Here is a 17,536-nt window from a genome sequence, read left to right as displayed (position 1 = left end):
ATGTCAGGCCCTCCTCCCTGGCCTCTCACTGCCAGCCAGGAGAACTGGTGCCACTAGTTAAGGGCAATGTGTAAAGACAGCTTGCTGAGCAGACTGCATTGGAGAGATGGCTGGCTCAGGCCTCTGAGACACCACATTCCGTTCCTGGAAGGCTTTGGCCTTCCCCATGCTGTGAGAGGAAACCATCCTATTCTGTGTGGTTCCCTCATGCCAGCATGAGTGCTTCCATTACCCACCAAGTCTCTGATCTTGCTAGTGTTGGGCACCACCTCTTTAGAGCCTGTGCCAAGCCCTCCTTTCCTTTTACCCTGGCTGTCTGGGGGGCCGTGGGTCAGCAGCCAAAGTTGAAGAGAACTCTGTGGTGTTCAGAAGCCTGGACCCACCCAAGGCTCGGCTGCAGCTTTCTCCCAGTCCCTTCAACCCTAAAGACCCTCAGCTCACACCCTTCTCAGCTCCCAAACAGAAACACATCCAGCAGAACTGATGCTGGAAAGTTACAGAAACCACGCACTTCAAAGCAGCCCTTCTGAAAGACAATCCTTCCAAGATCAATGAATTCAGCCAACCAGGGTACTTTCTCTTAGATGTATAGAAATGCTTCTCTCTTATGTACAATAAACATGAGCATCTTCCAGGCAATTTTTTAAAATCTCTTGACAAATGTATTATTAGTGTAAAGATGGAGCAGTGGTTCTTTAAGAATCTTTACTTACATGGCTTTGAAAAACATTCACAATTGAAGGGTAGAGGTTTTCATGCACATATTTTTCAATCTTTTTGAAAAGATGGCTTATGTATACTTTTTCATATTCTAGGTATGTAAATCTCTTTTTAAGCTATCAATTGCACACAGCTTCAAAGCTTTTTTTTTTTTTTTTTTTTTTTTTAATGAAAGGACCATTGTCCTAGGTGGTACTAGAGTGCGGGATTTCCCATTTCTCTGAACAAGAGTCGCAAGCTGAAATCAAATTCTCACTTCTGCAGGAAATACAGTCTAAATCTCCAGAGTCTGTTGAATACACTGATGCCCTCTATTCCCCATGTGTGAGGGTGGGAGAGGTGGCTCTCTGACAGGGTTAGGAGTGTACACTGTCACAAATGGTTAGCAAGATGCTTGACAAAATGTATCTCAGTTTTCAAAATGACCATAGACTTTGGCCCAGTAAATAGAATCCTGAGAAAGGTAGCCAAAATTCAAAGACTTTTGTACTAATTGCCATTGCATTAAAAAGAACAACAGAAGCATGCTGACATATGATAATCACATGGCCCTATCTAACTACAAGGACACAGTCAAGCACATTTGGATACACCTATAGAAGGGGACGTTATGCAGCCACTGAGGGGGTCAGTGAAGTTTTATGATGTGGGGGAATAAATACGACATAAGGTTAAGTGGAAAAACAACATAATGTTCAAATGACTATGTATTGAAAGAAGAAAACAATATTGACAATACTGCATTAATTGAACTATGGGAAATTTTTATTGAGTTTATTCTTTTTAAAATCATTTTCATATGAGGATAAAAAATTATAATTTTTAAAAATTACATTAAAAATATCATGGCAGCCCAATTGCCACTTACTACCTCAGGTTCTCTTAACAGAATGCAGAGCTCATAAGTCTTGCCTGAGAAACATCCTTCTTCCTTGCCTGGGGGTGCCCACCTGGGCAGCCAGACAGCCAGCCTCTTTCTGTTGTCACAGAGGGCTCCCGTTGGCAAGTGTGAGCCCCACCCATGCATTAGACATGGAGTGCTTTGTTGGCATTTGGTGATGAGGTTTTTAGAAACCCAAGGAGGCTGAGAGCCTGAGGAGCAAAAGCCTTGGAATTTGAGAAGGGATGACATACTTTATTATAATATTTTCTTCTGGATCTAGAGCCTGAGAAAAGGGCTGAATTTCCCTAGAAGCTCACCAATGGTGGAAGATTCAGCATGTGTGAGGCTGTCATTAACCAAACCTCCCGGCTGGGCTTGGTGGCTCACGCCTGTAATCCCAGCACTTTGGGAGGCTGAGGCAGGCGGATTGCGAGGTCAGGAGATCAAGACCATCCTGGCTAACATGATGAAACCCCGTCTCTACTAAAAATACAAAACATTAGCCGGGCATGGTGGTGGGCTCCTCTAGTCCCAGCTACTCGGGAGGCTGAGGCAGGAGAATGGCGTGAACCTGGGAGGCGGACCTTGCAGTGAGCTGAGATTGTACCACTGCACTCCAGCCTGGGCGACAGAGCAAGACTCCGTCTCAAAAAAAAAAAAAACCAAACCTCCCAGCAGGTAGAAGGTCCCTGCTCCTTGCCTGCCTGGTTCAGCCTGTGTGAGGGTGGCTGCTACAACCAGAGATGCAGAGTCTCAGGCCGGAGACAGACACTGGCACTGGGGAACACAGAGAGGGAACACAGCTTTCTCAGCACTGTCCACCAGCAGAGCCTTGTTACTAAAACAAGAGTAACCAAATAATAATGCTTGTCTTAAACTGTGGCTGAAAGTGAGTTCACATTTTACCCTAAATACCAACCTCCACCAACCAAGAACTTATCAGAAATGAGTCCTCCTCAGAATGCATTAGTTTTTAGAGGCCCCAGACAGGTTCCCCGCATTCCCCACACAGGTCTCCCTGGGCTTCCACACCTGCCGGGGCCCCACTGTCCATGCCTGCTGCTCATGTGGCCAGGACTGGCCCTCTTCACCTGACCAGGGAACACCCAAGCCACAGGGGCCCAGACTGGCTGGGATCCATGGAAGGTGGGGAGAAGGGGCTCTCCCCGGGGAGACCTACCTTGTGCCTTTGCCAGGTGAACTCTGGTTATTATGTCCACTGCCTCACAGAATCTCTCTAGACAGTTCGATCTACTTACTTCATGGTCTGCATTGGAAACCTCACTACATCTCTAATAAAAACCAACAGTAACGCACTTACAATGAACTTATTTTTGACAAACGTTTCAAAAACATACACTGTGGAAAAGACAGTCTCTTCATTAAGGGGTGCTGGGAAAACTGGATATGCATACGCAGAAGAATGAAACTAGACCCCATCTCTCACCACATACAAAAATCAAATCAAAATGAATTAAACACTTAAATATAAGACCTCAAACTATGAAAACAGCTATAAGAAAACACAGAAAAATCTCTAGGACACTGATTAGTCTGGGCAAAGATTTCTTGAGCAACACCCCACAAGCACAGGCAACATGTTCACAAGGTGAACATGGACAAATGGGATCACATCAAGTTAAAAAGCTTCTGCACAGCAAAGGAAACAATCAGCAAAGTGAAGAGACAACTCACAGAATGGAAGAAGATCTATGCGAACTACCCCTCTGACAAGGGATTAATGACCAGACCATACGAGGAATTCAAACAACTCTACAGGAAAAAAATTCTAGGAATTCGATCGAAGGATGGGCAAAATATTTGAATAGACATTTCTTAAAAGAAGACCTACAAATGGGAAACAGGCATATGAAAAGGTGCTCAACATCACTGATCATCAGAGAAATGCAAATCATAACTGCAATGAGATATCATGTCACCCCAGTTAAAATGGCCCATATCCAAAAGACAGGCAATAACAAATGCTAGCGAGGATGTGGAGAAAAGGGAACCCTTGTACACTGTTGGTGGGAATGTAAATTAATACAACTACTATGGAGAACGGTTTTGAGATTCCTCAAAAAACTAAAAAAGTAGCTACCATTTAATCCAGCAATCCCATTCCTATGTATATACCCCAAAGAAAGGAAATCAAGTGTATTGAAGAGATATCTGCACACCTATGTTTGTTGCAGCACTGTCTACAATAATTAAGATTTGGAAGTAACCTAAGTGTCCATTAACAGATAAATGGATACAGCAAATGTGGTATATATACACAATGGAGTACTATTCAGCCATAAAAGAGAATGAGATCCGGTTATTTGCAACAGCATGGATGGAACTGGAGATCATTATGTTAAGTGAAATAAGTCAAGCACAGAAAGACAAACATTGCATATTCTCACTTATTTGTGGGATCTAAAAATCAAATCAATTGAACTCATAAATATAGAGAGTAGAAGCATGGTTACTAAAGGCTGAGAAGGGTGGTAGGGGGTTGGTAGGGGGAGGTGGGGATGGTTAACGGATATAAAAAATACAAAGAATGAGTAAGACCTACTATCTGACAGCAGAAGAAGGTGACTATAGTCAATAACTTAACTGTATATTTTAAAGTAACTTAAAGAATATAATTTGATTGACTGAAACTCAAAGGATAAATGCTTATGAGGGGATGGATACTCCATTCTCCATGATATGCTCATTTCAGTTTGCATTCCTGTATCAAAACATCTCATGAACCCCATAAATATATACACCTACTATGTACCCACAAAAGTGGTAAAAATAATTTTAAAATTTTTTTTTAAAAGATACAAAAATATATTCAAGATAAAAAAAGGAAAAGAAAACAAACAGGAAAACAAAACACACTAGTCCATCTACCCCATCACTCACCTTTCTCCAAAACCCTTCTCTGCAACACAAATGCCTGTCTCCTGTCAGTCATACAGCCACAACGTTGACAGAAGAGTGGACGGAAATGCCCTGGAGGTGCAGCAGTTAAGCAGCAAGCTCTCCTGCGGATGCTGTTCCCTGCTCCTTCCCATCACTGGCCCCTTCCCCAATCCCTTAGGCATCTGGCTAATGTATTCATCCTTCAGATTTCAGCCTAGGTGCCACCTTCTTGGGGAAGCTTTCTCAAGCCTGGCCACTGTACCTTACCTCTGTTCTCACAGACCCTAGGCTTTGCTTGTCAGTGCCCTGACTGCCCTGTATTGGAATGGACTGCTCACCTGTCTGCCCTCACCTCACCACCGCTCCAGCTCATGGTTCCCAGGGGCTGGTCGGGTGCAGAGTAGGCCCTGGGGGAAGTTTCTTGAGTTGAGTGGAGGCTCAGTTAGGCCAGGACTACACTGTCCCTCTGCATGGTTAGGGTGGGGTCAATGCTCCAAGCCCCTAAGTTGGTACTTCATGGGTCACACCACACTTAACAGTGTGAATCCAGAGCTCCTGGGGCCAACCTCGGCCAGCTCGTGGCTCTCTATCCAGTTCCTCCCTCCACCAGGATCTCTGGGAGGTAGATGTGGGGAGAAGGGGGCACTGTTCTGCCCACTTTAGAGATGAGGACAACTGTGGCAGGGAGAGGGGGTGACTTTCTGTGGTCACACACATTATGAGAATCCAAGTATGGCTTGTGTGCAGATGGCAGCATAGGTACCCAGGCTGGCTGGGGCTGCCCTCCACTGGGTCATGCAGAGAGCAGGATGGAAGCCGCCATTTAACAGGCACTTTGCCAGGCCTCTTACCCATGTTATCAACCTGCACAGCATCCATCTGAGGAAGGGATTAGCAGGGTAATTTTACCATGGAGACAATTGAGGCTGAGATATCAAATGACCTGCCTAAGGTCACACAGACAGCAAATAATGCTGACAGGCTGGCCAGACTCCCAAAAGCACTTTAGTCACATCTACTTGCTCTCCTCTGCCTTCACTTTCCTCATTGTTAGAATTAATTTAGGCATTCCTACCTGCCAGACACAGTTCTGCCTTGTGACAACCCTCTGTGATAGGTACTGCTATTAACCTCATTTTGCAGATGCCACATCTGAGGGTTCTGAGAGGTTAACTGACTTATCCAATGTCCTTGAGTCAAATGGAACTGGATTTGAACCTGGGTCTTTCTGGCTTCGGAGCCTGCCCTCTGAAGCTGTATCCTCTGCTGACTCCCTGCAGGGAGACATTCTGGCCTGCTGCAAAATTTCAAAGAACTGTCAGTGGAAGAGGGAGTAGGCAGACTGTGCAGCTCAGGGACAGACCCAGGTCCATGGGGAGATGAGGTAGCATGTGGGGCTCTGAGTCAGGAGGCCTGATTCTAGCTGTGGTTCCACCTCTCTACATAACCTTGGGCAAGGCTTTTCCCCTTATGGTGCCTGAGAGGTCATCTAAGGTTGAATGATGAATGACCTTATTATCCTGAATGAAGACAGGTCCCAGTGGTGGGCCTGGGTGACAAGAGTGATACCCCTCCCACCTCCACCATCCACAAGCCATGGTCCTCTCTCAAGTCTGCCTTACTATCCAATGACATATTTTCTTTTTAACATGGGGGAAGAGTTCTAATTTCAGAACTTTCCCCCAAATAGCTTTCCTCCAATGGCCTCAAAAGATGCCAGTGTTCTCCTTTCCTTTGAGATGCATTGTAGGAAATTGGGCAGGATCTCTATGTCTGCAGACAGATGGAGCTGGCCTCAATATTACTAGCTGTGTGGCAAGTGTAGTAACCTCAGTGATCTCATCTGTGAAATGGGAAAATAACAGTTTTCAGGGTTCAGTGAAGAATAAATGACCACGTGCATGCAATGAATGCCCTTAGATAAGGCTTGGCAAATAGTAAGTGCTCAGTGAGTGGTAATGATTACTACTGTTATTATTATTGAGTACTGTTTGGGATGAGTGAAGTCCGCCCACACCCTCTTCCCCTCAGGGCTGATGTTATTGGACCTAGAAAACCTCCAAGTCTCATTACCCTCCAGGCTTATCCACAGGAGAGTCAGATCAAAGCAGACTTGAGCATGGGCGCTTTTATCTGGCAGCTCTTTAAGCACATTAAGATACCATTGAGTAGGTAAATCAGCATCCCGTACAGAGCCATTTGTTGCACCTTAATGATCAGCTATGTCAGTGATGTCAAAACAGGTCATTATTCATGGAGAAGTGCCCCCACGAGGCCCTCCGCCAGAAGCTCAGCTGCTTGCCAGGAAGATCTGAGCAATCCCCTTAGCCCGGAGCACCTGCCCTGGGGTCACGCTGCTGCAGTCAGTGGAATTCAGGCCTCAGTAATGATTTTTCCAATTATTTGAGGAAAAAATACTCCATTGTGATTTTTTAAATTGAGATGAAGGGAACTAAAACGTGCTGCTGTTCTCTGAGCCCCATCGTGTGTGGTTCTGTGCAAGGCTCTCCACTGGCAGCCTTGCAGCTGGTCCTCATAAGAAGGCACTTACATTTAGGGAAGCCAAAGCTGAACAGCAGTGACTTTCCCAAGGTTGCAGAGTGAGCTAGGGCATAGCTGAGACTGAAATCTGAGTTCCTGGACCGACCCCCAGGACTGTACACTTCCTACCCCACCCCACTGCCTCCCTTTGATCCCAATCTTAAGTACAAAAATCCAGGACATGATGCTTAAGCCACACAGCCTTACTCAATTCTATGGATTTAAATGTGTGTACTCATGTGTGTGTGTGTTCATTTGCATGACGGTGTCTATTTTCCCAATTTAATCATAGCATTCATTTGCATAGGGATTTAAATTTTGTGAAGTACTTCTACGCTGGAATCTCTTTTGGTCTTAACAATCTTACAAAATAGCTTGGCCAAGGATTATGATTCTTAATTTACAGTTAGGGAACCAAAGCTCAGCCAGAGAAATAGCTTAAGCAAAGCCTGTGGCTAGATTATGACCCAGCTAAGGGTTGGGTTCAGCCCTTCTCACTCCATACCTAGCTCCATCTCCACTGGTTTGCACCTGACCCCATTCCCCCATCACCTACCCCTGTGTGGGGTTCAGGGCATATGCTTAGGAAAGGGAAGAGGAGCAGAAGGAACCAGAGGAAGAATGTAGAAGAAATGAAGGGGAAGGAGAGGCAAGTCAAAAACGGGGACAGGGAGAAGAGAGGTTATTGATAAAGAGGAGAGATTCAAAAAGATAGGAAAGAGACTGTGAGGGTGGAGGAAGAAGCTGAGCCCTCTGGTATGGAGCTCAAAAAGTCAGTGTTGTCCTATTGAATGGAAGGGTATATGGGTAATTTTTCATGCTGAATTCTCTTTAAGGAAAAGGTAGAGTCTTCCTGCCCTGGTGTAAGGAGCCACACCTGGGCCCAGCATCTTTGGGTTTGAAGCTTGACACCCAAGTCTCAGGCCCACTTTGTGTTTCTCTGGCCCATGAGATAATCAGAGGTAACTTTAGTTTCAGGCAAGTAGTAGCTGAAAGATGGACAGTCTTCAAGCCTGGGTTTATTTTTGAACACATTATAACTTCAGGACAATGGTTCCCTATACCTGGTTCAATCAAGGAAATGAAAGTTGTGGCACCTCTTAGGTGCTACGTAGACATTGTCCCATTGAACTCCAGCTACCATTTCCAGGTAAGTCTCATCACCATCTTATAGATAAGGTAACTGAAAAGTTAAATACATTGCTTAAGGACATACAGGCTATGTCTCTCTTCTAAAATGTTTTCTGATATACCCTTTTATAAAGCTCATAACATCCCCCTTTGGAAATTCTCAATCCCCTTTTTCTATCCTCTTTCTTCTGACACAGTAAGATGCCCTCTGGAATAGGCTGATACGAATTTGAATTCCATATTTACCATTTACCGCTGTGAGATTTTGGGCAAGACAGTCAATCTTTCTAAGTTTTCCTTATCTATTAAATGGTCTAGAGTTGCTTATCTCACAGGATGTTCCTGCCCTTTGTGCAGTGAACTTTGCTTTGGACTTTTACACTTCTTTGCCTCTGTCTAAATATGTCCATTTGATCTCCCATTCTTTCAAGGCTTTGCTATGCATGTAATCACCCACTCCCTGCTAAGGTGCCAATGGACAACAAGAGCTTCACACAGGGGTCACGAAACTTTTTCTGTAAAGAACCAAATAGTAAATATTTAGGCTTTGAGGGCCACATAATCTATTGAAGCGACTCGGCTCTGCTGTTGTAGGGTAACCATAGGCACTATGTGAACTAATGAGTGTGGCCATGTTCCAATAAATCTTTATCTACATGCACTAAGAATAAAACTTCATATAATTTTAATGTGCTATGAAATATTATTTTTCTTATTTTCAATGATTTAAAATGTAAAAACCATCTCTTAGTTCACAGTTGTACAAAAACAGGTAGTCAACCAGATTTGGCCTATAGGCTACACTTTCCTGACTCCTGCAGGAGGTATTTTCATTTCTCAGGGGGGATTATCTATTAAAATAAAAGGTTGGTACTGCAATGGTGGAACCTCAGACACCCTGGCAGGACAGTAAAAGAGAGAACTGAGGGCAAGAATCCTTCTTTACTCTGTCTTTCTGGCAATGCCCTGAGCCCACTTTCCAAGCAAATCTGGACACCTTCTTGGGCTTATCACCCTCTGATTTGAAATCAATGCCTTTCATGTAGTAAAATGTAAGCCAGATCCTCAGTTTATTTAATAACCCATCTGACTTTTGGAAGGGGCAAGGTGACCAGCTGACCCCTGGGGACTGGGTGTTTATCTCCTTGGTAGGGTGGTGGCAGGTGACAGCTGCAGAGGGAACTGGGACATACACTTGACAAGGTGTAGCAGGGTCCTCTTCAGCCCCAGACACGCCCAACTGCCACCTTTGTCCCTTTGCCTATGGAGTCTCATGAGATTTGCCTGCAAATCTAACCTTGATGCCCACTTTAACTTGAGTTTGGAATAAACAAATACATGACTTTTAGTACTTTTGGGGGAGTGCTCTACTTGAAAGTGCACTCAGAAATAATCATTCTTTTCTGCTGGTCTCCCTCCCCTGAGTCTCTGCATTCCAGCCAACATCTATGTGGTTTGCCGAGGAGTCCTTCGTCCCTAAGATACTCTTAACCACATGGAGGCAGGAAAGCCTCTGCGGTCCCCTGTCCTCAGGATGATATATGAGGAGGCCCTCCCTCCAAGACCTGGTCCTCAGTTGGCCAGTCCAGTCTTCTTCCCCCTGATCCAGCCACATTGTGCTCCTTCCTACCTAACACCTGTTTTCTAGTCTGGAGTACTCCCTCCTCTCTGTGCTAAAGCCCAGTATTTTTCTAGATTTTCTCCAGGAACATCTCCCTGGGTCTCCTGCCTGGTCCAAGGTTAAGTATCCCCTTTGTCTTCCCACCGTCCCTCCAGTGCAGCTTTTATCCTCAGCATTTCTATCATCTCCTTCTATAATCGGAGTTCTGGTAGATCCTACCCGTATCCCCAGGCTTTAGCACACAGTAGGCCTTCACTAAAGGGTTAACTAATTCACTCCAAAAAAAAAAATATTTCCCACCAGGTAATATGCATTCAATTTCAGTGTCTCTCACAATGCCAATAACTAAAAGCAACGAATCTAGCCAGCATTAGATTAGTTGCTGCTAATCTAATGCTGATTAGATGCTGTCTTTCTGCCACTGTCTTTTCAACACAAAAGTGTTAGACACACTCAGCATCTAATAAGTATTTTCTGCATGGTCTTAGTCAAAGTGAAGTTGATGGAAGCAGCCAGACCTACCCCAGACTTATTAAATCGGGATCTGCATTTTACCAAGATCCCCCCTACCGACTGATGTGCGTGTTTGAGTTTGAGAAGCGCTTCTCCAAAAGCTGCCACCCTTCCTTCCTAATGAAGGACCTGTTTGTGGGATGGTGGAAGAAACAGTGCAGACAATTTGACGCACCTGGAGAATTATTCAAAACCCAAAGAACAGAGAGGAAATGGTTCAATTATGTGGCTGCATCTCTCTTTCTTTTCCTTTTAAATAGGACATCTTACTGGGAAAGTAAAAGGAACCGAAATCAGTTGGCCTGTGGGAGAAACTCTTCCAACTGGTGGTGGTGTGTGAATTGCTGCTGAGCAAGGTGTAATTAGCTGCCATGGGATCACACTCATGGATGAGGTGAGCAGACAAAGAAGAGCTCCTTGGGGGCTGGAGAGCTGATTCTTCAGTCTGGGAAGCCTCAGACACAGAAAAGCTGGAAGTCCAGTCAGCAACACATCTGGGGAAAAATAGTGAAAGCCCACAAGGAAAGTCTCTGGTGGCTCTCTTCAAAGGGGAATAATTTTGCATAAAGGGATAGTGAAATACTGAACTTTGGGTTCATTCTAGCAGAACAAATAATGAATACAAAATCTGACTTGCAACAATAAAAGGGAAAATGTACCAAGTAAGTGTTGTGGAAGATAATCTTTTCAGCTTGAAACATAGAAAAAAAGATGGGCCAAGGGATTAAAAAGAATAAAGGAAAGCATAAACAAGGGATGCATTTCTCCAAACAGCATAACATAAAATATAATAAAAACTAAACAAACAAACAGAAAAACCCCAAACTAGCCACTGGATTACAAACGATCTTCTAAAGGACAGGTCAGTGCCCCTGTAAGGAGGGTTCAGCAGGGACATGTGGCTAAGCTCAATCTCTGGCTGGGCCCACTGCTGTTACTGCCACCCTCACCCTGACAGCCTCCAAGGGTACTACATCCTCTGCAGTGCTGTGGTCCACAGAGGGATGCAGGTCCTTCTCCAAGTCATCATAGCGCACACAGGCCCAGACTTGGGTAATTTCATTCAGTTGACAAGAGGGAAACACTAAGAAGACCAAACTGGGTTCACTGTATAGTGCTCAGGTGATGAGTCCACCAAAATCTCACAAATCACAACTCAAGAACTTACTCATGTAACCAAATACCACCCATTCCCCAAAAACCTGAGGAAATAATAACAAAAAAGAAAATAGAGAAAGCTTAGAAACACTCAAGTTGAGACATGTGCATATTGGGATCCCCACAGGCTATCTAGCAGCCCGTTTAGAGGATTCTCCATCTCTGGGAGTGTCTGTAGCCTTCTTTTTACTCTACGTGTAATGAGATCCATGCCTAAGCCCTCCACTATCAAGCACATATATCCAGGAGACTCAAATCTCCATCTCTAGCACATACCTGTCTCCTAAGCATCAGATGTGACAATCCCACTGCCCACTAGACATCTCTGGCACCTCACATTGATCTTTTCTCTAAAATGGACTCTTTAGCTGCTGCACATAACTCCTTCTCCTTCCATGTTGCCACCTCAGCGACTGGCATCATAATCCATCTGGGGGCCCATGTGCCAAACGGGAGAGGCAGACCTATCCTTCTCTTCCTTATCCAGTTTATCTACCATGGTCCACTGAGTCTATCTACTATTTCTCAAACTTGTTCTCTCTTTATATATATATATATATATATATATATATATATATATATATATATTTTTTTTTTTTTTTTTTTTTTTTTTTTTTTGAGACAGTCTCACTCTGTCGTCCAGGCAGGAGTGCAGTGGCGCGCTACTGGCTCACTGCAACCTCGACCTCCCAGGTTCAAGTGATTCTCCTGCATCAGCCTCCCAAGTAGCTGGGATTGCAGGCATGCACCACCACGCCTGGCTAATATTTTGTATTTTCAGTAGAGACAGGGATTCGCCATGTTGGCCAGGCCGGTTTCAAACTCCTGGCCTCAAGTGATCCACCCGCCTCGGCCTCCCAAAGTGCTAGGATTACAGGTGTGAGCCACCGCACCCAGCCCCGTTCTCTCTTTAAATGATGCTAAAGGTGGAAAATACCATGTAAGAAAATAAACAGTAAAAGTGAAAACAGTACTCTTAAAACTCAAACAGTCTATCTGGTTCCACAGATGACTCCTTACTCATTCTTTCTTGCTGGGCCCCATGTAACATCAGGTAACCATAGGTCCTTACTAGGAGGACAACATCCAAAACCTCTCCTTCCCATCCTAACTACTCTACTAAGACCCTGCCCTTAAAGACTTCAAAGATAGCTTTTGTACGTCATCTCCTTCTTTCTCCCTTAAGACAGTCAGTGCTAAAGACCAAACGTTTGTGTCCTCTCCAAATTCATATGTTAAAACCTAATCCCTTAAAGAAAATGTAGTTCATATATATACACCACGGAATGCTATGTGGCCATAAAAAGGAACAAGATCATGTCCTTTGCAGGGACATGGATGGAGCTGGAAACCATTATCCTCAGCAAACTAATGCAGGAACAGAAAACCAAACACTGTATGTTTTCATTTATAAGTGGGAGCTGAACAATGAGAACACATGGACACAGGGAGGGGAACATCACACACTGGGGCCTGTCAGGTGGCAGGGAGGAGGGAGAGCATTAGTATAAATAGCTACTGCATGTGGCGCTTAATATCTAGGTGATGAGTTGATAGGGATATCAAACCACCACGGCACACATTTACCTATGTAACAAAACTGCATGTCCTGCACATGTATCCCAGAACTTAAAATTAAATTAAACTTTAAAAAGAAAGACTGCAAATTCAAAAACCTGGCATGAGAGGCAGGATGCAAGCCTGTCATTAGCATGCGACCTGCTGCAGGTGCATCACTTTCCTAGTTCCTAATATAATTTTTCATCCCTGAAAACTAGAGGTACCTCTAAGCACACTGTGAGTTCTCAAAGCTCAGAACAAAACAAAGAGAAGTAGTTCTCCCTTCCACTCACACAGGTCTGGCTTATGCTTTGAGCCATCCTCTTCCCTGGCCAACTGAGAATGGGAGTGTTCCCTTCAGCAAAGTTCCACCTCACTGCAGAGTGAGCAGACCATTATCACCTATTCAGAATTAAAACCTCAGAATACAGCAGAGAAGACAAAGCTCACATAAGAGCAAAATGTATGTGCCTGGCACCCTGGGCTTGTTTTCTGGATGCAAAGTCTTCCTTCCTCCCCTTGCTGTAAGCTAAACCCTTGATAAGCCCCACCCTGCCCATTGGTGAGTGATGCTAGCAAACACACTTTTAGTTCATGCTTAGGTGATGGATGGAAAGTTCAGTGCCATGGGCTGCAAGAAGTGTGGTTCCGCCCTAAGGGAGAAGATAAGACCAACCCACAGAGAAAAGGCAGGAATAAGAAAACCATAGCCTTGGTAGATTCTTTGGCCAAGGTCTGAAAGGCAGGCAGCGGAAGAGCCGGGGTCTGAGATGTCCTTCTGTGCATAGCTGGGTAAGGCCAGCAGCATTCAGAGAAAGCCTCTTCTGGTCCTGCCCATGGAAGGGGCAATTGTGATAAACAATGAGGGCCACTGCCCTGGGGCATCACTGGAGTCTGAGAGCAAGTCCTCATGGGCCCTGCGAAGGAAGGAAAGGCTCCAGCTGTGGGGCAGGGTTCCATGCTCTGAGAAAGCTCCCTGGAAGAAGCTGGCCACAGTAAGGACTGGGTGACATGCTGATTGGGAGTGCTTGGGGGAGGTGGGAGCTCTTGCGTGTAATGGATTGGATTCACTGTGCTGCAATCTCTCCCTGCTTAAAAGGAAATGGCTTAGAACAGGTACCAGAATTCAAACTGCCAAAGTGCATTTGCTTGGTTACTCCAGTTGCTTGTGAGGAGTCAGTTTGGTAGAGGCCTCTGTTCTCCCAGAGAATTAAGTGGAATTACATCTGGCAAATGCACACAGCCCCCTCTCAGCTGGATCTGAGGGGGTTGAGGCTCATTGCAGCTCCTCACCCTGACCTCAAAACCTCAACCACCCACCCTCCCCTACCACAGGCCCCTCCAATCTTGCTTTCCACATCTCTCCAGTCACAGCCTTCTGTGCAAGCCAAACTGCTCTCCTCATATTGTTCATTGGTCCCCTGAATGTTCTCCCCTCTCTATGTTCCTTGTCCATTTACAAAGTGCAGGATTCACCCCATACTGGCTCCATGAAAAGCCAACCCTTTCCCCCAAGGCATTTGATGCCCACTCACAGTAAGGGGCAGTCTGCATCATCTGCAAGTAACAAGCAAGCCAGTAAAACATAGTTCGTTCCAGTTTGCTCTACACAGCTGGGAGAAGGGGCAGGACAAGAGACATACAACTCAGACCAGTTGTGGTCAGTTCTTACCTGGAGAAAGGTGAACTTCCAGTTAAGAGGCTGCAGCCCTGACCAGGGATATAAGAGAGAATAGGCCCCAAGATGAGTGAGTAAGAGTTGAGGGTTGTCCAAGTGGAGGCATGAAGTTAATTAGTAGGCTGGGAGGAGGAGAGGAGGTTCCTCTCTAGGTCTGGGAGCTGGGACAGGAATGCTAGAAAGGCCTTATGGCCTGTTACAGATATCAGAGAGCCTGGAGGGCCTGTCTATGATCTGGAAGTCTATTGGGGCAGTGACTGAGAGAGAGGACATCCCAGACTCTGGATCCGGATGCCAAACACAGTTTGGCAGTTTGAATTCTTGTACCTGTTCTCAGTCATTTCCCTTTAGGCAGGAAGGAATTGCAAGGGGTAAGCTGGGGGAAAAAATTAAGGATGGAGAACTCATTGTCAGCTTCTGCCACTACAGGCTGGCAGCTGTTGGGAATAACACTCAAAATCCTAAGGAAATTGAACACTCAAACAAAGGATCCTTAGCAAAGCAATTTTACTTCTGTGCAGAGGGGTGCTTCTCCTTGGCCAGTCGCCATGAGAGCACACCTGAACAAAGGGGCAGGAGAGCCTTTATTCCTGATGCAAGTCCTGCCCCTGTACCCTTTCCCCACTGGCCAGGGTCAGTTCCCACAATCTGAACTAATCCCGGTTGCCTAAACATTTGAACTTTCTTTAGATAGGGTGGGCATGTAAGGGAGAGAGGGGAAAAGGGGAAGGGGTGTCTGCAATGAGTTAGAGAGCTAGTCTTCTTTCCAAATAAGGAAAGGAATGTGAGCTGGTACTGATAAACCTGGTACTGTGACATGTGTGGGCATGTAGCGAAGGCAGAAAGGGAAAAAGAGAAAAAGAAAAAATGGGTGGTGGGGGGTACTATGAATTAAAGAATAAAGGATTGATTAGGCTATTTGAAGAGAAACCTCATCATATCCCACACAGTTAAGGCAGGGAAGCCACTATGAAGTAGTTGATTCTGATGTTACATGTGTTTAAATCACTGTGCCCGACACTATGAATGGATGCAGGGAATTGCCTCTTCCCTGCTTTCTTTATTCCACAGAAAGGTGCATTTTTTTAACCAAAGTTTTGCTGACCATTTCTCCATCATTAAACACTTGCTAAATGCCTCCATCATGTCTGGTTCTGTGCTGGGCACTGGAGTGTGCTGGGCACTGGAGACATAATAGCAAATGGGCACCGGCCTTGCCCAACAAGGTTTGTCCAGAGCTGCAAACAGCAGTGTGCGCTATAAGGTGGTGCTCAATACATTCTTCACTCGTAGAGTTAAACATTGTGACCAGGTTTTTCCTTGCATACATTTAATAAGTACAAATTCTGTTAGGAAATTACATTTAAATTTAGGAATAAAAATGTAATCACACATCTGTAGGTGCCTCATTTGTCAAAGTCAAAGAAGCATTGGGACTATTCTTCTGACATAGCTGTGTGTTTTGCTTTTCCTACTTAAATTCTCATTGTGAACATATTTCATGCATACAGAGTTTATATATCCTTTCCAGGTTTTCTCTTCAAAGGCCACACCTTCATTGGAGCTAATCTTCATGAGTTAAAAACAAAACAAGGTGAGTTCTTCTTAACTCATATACCTTTTCTTTCATTCATTCATTCATTCATTCATTCAATGACTATTTCTTGAGCACCCACAATTGGCACTAGACACTGCACCAAGCTTGAGAAATTCAGTGGTGAACAAGACAGAATTCTGTCTGCAGGGTCCTCGGGTCTAGTATTATAGCCAATCAGAGCTCAGGCTCCCTGAGGTTGGGAAAACAAAGTTTCCCACTCTGGCTTGTCCTTCTTTCTATGTCTCTTCCTTGATCCTAACAGACTGACACAAAGATGACTCTGCTTTGTTCTTTACCTCTCATGTGCCTTACCTGTGGTTCCTTTACTGAGCATTTCTTCTTTTCTACTTTGTTCAAAGGCATACAACTCTGGCTCTCTCCAGAGGTGGGTTAAATTACCCCTTCCGATCTTTTCAGTTTTAAGTTTTAGGGAGATCAAGTTGTGCAAGGGAGGAGTGCTTTGAGAACTGCCTTCTGAGGGGAATGATGTCAGGCAGCTTCTGAAACAGGTGTCCTTACTTTGTACCATGATGTCCTGCCAATCTGACCCTGATGAATTGAATTAGGAATGAATAACTGACTAAAAGACAGTCATTCAAAGACTGACCAGAGATTTATAGGGTGGTCTGGCATCAGTCTTCCCTACAGGGATGTGAGTGACTAACACCAACCCTTTCTAGGGAATTTAAGAATTAAAGATAGCAGAGAGAGAGAGAGAGAGAGAGAGAGAGAGAGAGAGAGAGAGAAAATATGAGAATATAAGAGGGAGGCAGAAGCTTAAAGACACACCAAGAGAAGGCAGTACACAGAAATGAAGCAGTTTATGAGTTATGAGTAAGCAATAGCCTGCAGCATCTTCAACATATGAAGTAGAGACAGGGAGTCATCGGGCAGCCAAAATAATGGTGCAGAGATAATTCTAGAATCCCTGCTCAGCCACCAGATCTATTGGCATCACCACTAAAACTATTATTATTCCACAAATCACTCAAATCTCTGTAAGGTCCATCTATGCAGCTGTCCTCACCTTCCTTACTTGCCCTCAGTTCAGTGATAAACTGTTATCTAAGGGTGACCTAAGCATTTAGTTTCCTTTGCATTCTAAGAGCTCTAAACTGACACAAAAATCCACCTCCATCCAAAGCCATTGCTTCTTCATTCCCAGAGTCAACATTTTATACATTCCCTAATCCAGAGTCTGGATTCTGGGTCTCCCGCCTCTGCCTGTGTGCA

At 44.7% G+C, this 17,536-nt stretch overlaps 1 protein-coding gene across 1 annotated transcript in view; it reads right to left on the bottom strand.

Moving 5' to 3' along the window:
- Positions 1-17,536, bottom strand: part of CLSTN2 (calsyntenin 2) — a 640,674-nt gene that overhangs the window by 136,567 nt on the left and 486,571 nt on the right. The window lies entirely within an intron of this gene.

Source organism: Pan paniscus, chromosome 2 (assembly GCF_029289425.2).
Source record: "Pan paniscus chromosome 2, NHGRI_mPanPan1-v2.0_pri, whole genome shotgun sequence".
Lineage (NCBI taxonomy): Eukaryota > Metazoa > Chordata > Mammalia > Primates > Hominidae > Pan > Pan paniscus.
This window is presented reverse-complemented; position numbering and strand designations above follow the sequence as displayed.